Raw genomic sequence first — 3,616 nt, 5'->3', positions numbered from 1 at the left:
GGATCCGAACCCTCGGGTGGGAGCGCCGCCGTGCTTCCCAAGCGGCGCACTATCCATTGCGCCACCGGGCCGGCCCTGTTTGTATATTTTTTAATTTATTTATTTTTATTAGCTCCCACACATAAGTGAGAACATGTGGTATTTGACTTCCTGTGCCTGGCTTATCTCACTTAATATAATTTTCTCTAAGTCCATCTGTGTTGCTGCAAATGGTAATATTTAATTCTTATTTACAGCAGAGTAGTATTCCATCGTGTGGATATACATTTTCCTTATCCACTCATCTGATGATGGGCATTTAGGCTGATTCCAACTCTTGGCTACTGTAAATAGCACTGAAATAAACATGTGAGTACAAGGATCCCTTCAGTATGATGATTTCCATTCCTTTAGGTATCTATAAATACCCAGCAGAGGGATAGCTGGGTCATATGGTAGATCTATCCGTAACTGAGAAACCTCCATACCTTTTTCCATAAAGCCTGCACCATTATGCAGTCCCATCAACAGTGTAGGAGGGTTCCCTTTCTCCACATCCTTGGCAGCATTTATTATTCCTAATCTTTTGGATATTAGCCAGCCTGACTGGAGAGAAATATCTCGAAGTGGTTTTGATTTGCATTTCCTGAATGCTGAGTGACGCTGAGCATTTTTTCATGTCTGTTGCCCATTTGTATATGTTCCTTGGAGAAATGATTATTCAGCTCCTTTGCCCATTTTTTAATCAAGTTACTTGTTTTTTTGCCGTTAAGCTGTTTGAGTTCCTTTTATTTTCTGGATATTAATCCTTTGTAAGATGTATATTTTTGCAAATATTTTCTCCCGCTCTGTTGGTTGTCTTTTCATGTATTGCTTCTTTTGCTATGCAAAAGCTTTTTAGTTTGATATACTCCCATTTGTTTATTTTTCCTTTGGTTTCCTCCACTTTTGGGGTTGTATATCTATCCATAAAGTCTATGCCCAGTCCTACTACTTCTTGAAGTGTTTCCCCTATGTTTCCATGTAGGAGGGAGGTTTTATTGTTTCAGAATGTATATTTAATTCTTTAATCCATTTTGAGTTGATTTTGGTATATGGCGAGAGAGACAGGTCTAGTTTCATTCTTCTACCTATGAATGTCCAATTTTCCTAGCACCGTTTACTAAAAGGCAATCTCTTCTTCAGTGTGTGTTCTCAGTGCCTCTGTCGAAGATCAGATGGCTGTAGGTGTATAGATTTATTTCTGAGTTCTCTATTCTGTTTCACTGGTCCATGTGTCTGTTTTTATGCCAGTACTCTGCTGCTGTGGTTACTATAGCTTTGTAGTACAGTATAACGTCAGGTGATGTAATGTCTCCAGCTTTATTTTTTTTGCTCAGGACTGCTTTGGCTATTCATGGTCTTTTGTTATTCCTTATAAATGTTATAATTGTTTTTTCCATTTCTGAGAGGAATGTCATTGGAATTTTGACGGGGATTATGTTGGATCTACAGATCACTTTGGGTCATATGAACATTTTCACAATGTTAATTCTTCCAATCCGAGAGCATGGGATATGTTTCCATCTTCTTGTGTCCTCTTTAATTTCTCTCAACAGTGATTTGTAGTTCTTATTTAGAGATTTTCACATCCTTGGTTAACTTTATTCCTAGGTTTTTAATTTTTTTAGTGACTACTGTAATGGGCTAGCTTTCCTGACTTATTTTTCTGCTAGTTGATTGTTAGAGTATAAAAATGCTACTGATTCTCACATATATAATTATGTAATTACATGTAGTTTTTATACATACATGCAGACACATACATACTTGAGAGAAAGATTTTTTTAAAGGCTCAAAGTATTAGAGTTATTTGGAAAACAAGAATAGAAATGTTGACTAGCACGCTGAAAAGTCTTTAGGGAGAGATGGCATAAGCTAGTAAAATAGTACTGAAATAGGTGGAGAGGAGAGCAAGGCAGATATATAGTAAGGTTCAGATCTGAAAGAGGGAAGAAGTATTACATATGCAAATCATTCTTATGACCTAGGCTAACAGTTGAGCCTGTGGAATACAGAAATTTTTACTGAGATATAATGGGGAGTCACTGCAATATAATTTTGTGAATTCCAAAAGAAATCAAAATAACATGCTAATATACATAAGGAAAGGTATCCCTGAAGATATAAGATCTCTTTGCTTAAAAGAATGTTGTAGTTACGCTGTAATGTTTTACCACTATGTGATAAAATTTGTGAAACAAAGGAAACAATATCAAGATGTAACTGACTTTTTTAAAACCTAAAAAAAGACCCAATCTTACTAGTTATATTTCGGAAGGCAATACTAGGGAACTATATGATTCCTTTTCAAACTTGTAAAATATAAAGTTAAAGAAAATAGCATTTATCCTGGTTTTCCTACAGACCTGTACATTAGGATAATTAACTAATCAGTGAGGGAAAACTTCTCTTTATAAACCCAATCTAGTTAACTAATAAAGTATGATAAAATTATAATGTTACCACTTTGTAATCTTAATGAAATAATGGACTTGGTCAATGATGACCAATGCCTCAATATCACAAAAAAGAGACATATAAAGACATTTTGTATCTCCCTATGGAAGTAAAATTACTACTTGAGGGGGGAATAGAAAAAAGGGAATAAAGTCATACATGAATCAAGCCTCTGGAACAAGGGTAAGCAAACTACATCCTACAAGCCAAATCTGGCCCCTTGCCAAAGGACTGCCTGTAAGTTGAGAATGGCTTTATAGTTCTTAAAATGAACGACAACAAAAATAACAATATTTAATGACAACTGAAATAATATGAATTCAAACTTCAGTGACCATGAATAGAACTTTAAAACAGCCACACCCATTCATTTAAGTATAGTCTATAACTGTTTTCTTGTTATAAGATCAGAGTTGAGTAGCTGTGACAGACCATATGGTTTGCAAACCTACAATACACAGAAAATACTACAAAACCACAGAAATGTAATCTGGAAAATCCAGACTGTGGGAAAGTTACAAGGGCAAACTACCTCATTTCTTCATTGCAATAATAATTGCAAAAAACAAACAAAACACAAAAAATGAAATCCAACCCAACTAATGCTAATAGTACTGATCTGATCATTACATCTTATGTGTAGGTGCTGATGGTCAGCTTGTATAATCAATTAAAAATAAATTAATTAAAACAAAAACCAAAAAACCGAAAACCCAACCCAACTAACCAATGCACCAAAAAAATCAGAGAAGAAATCTATTTGTTAAGAGAGACTCAGAGACATATTAGCCAAGTGCAGTGAATGGTCCCTAACTCTGCTTTAAAAAAAAATCACATTGCACAAAAAATTAAAGTAGAAAAATTTAAATAGTGGGGGCCGGCCCGGTGGCGCACTGGATAGTGCGCCGCTTGGGAAGCACGGCGGCGCTTCCCGTCCGAGGGTTCGGATCCCACATACAGACCGGCTCCCGCTCACTGGCTGAGCGAGGCGCGGGAGCAACACCGAGGCTTGCAATCCCGTTGCCGGTCCCCGGTCCGGTACGGGGGCAACACTGAGGGTTGTGATCCGTTGCCGGACACAGACAAAAGACAAAAGACAAAAAAAAAAAAAAAAAAAAAAAAAAAAAAAAAAAAAAAA

The 3,616-nt window shown here is 36.4% G+C and overlaps 1 protein-coding gene across 1 annotated transcript in view; it reads right to left on the bottom strand.

Annotated features, from left to right (window-relative positions):
* Positions 1-3,616, bottom strand: part of LOC103593949 (probable ubiquitin carboxyl-terminal hydrolase FAF-X) — a gene marked incomplete at its 5' end in the record, with an annotated part of 125,525 nt that overhangs the window by 26,098 nt on the left and 95,811 nt on the right. The gene's annotated exons all lie outside the window — the stretch shown is intronic.

Source organism: Galeopterus variegatus, unplaced genomic scaffold (genome assembly GCF_000696425.1).
Source record: "Galeopterus variegatus unplaced genomic scaffold, G_variegatus-3.0.2 Scaffold1448, whole genome shotgun sequence".
NCBI lineage: Eukaryota > Metazoa > Chordata > Mammalia > Dermoptera > Cynocephalidae > Galeopterus > Galeopterus variegatus.
Note: the sequence above shows the minus strand (reverse complement) of the source record. Positions and strands in the feature narration are given on the sequence as shown.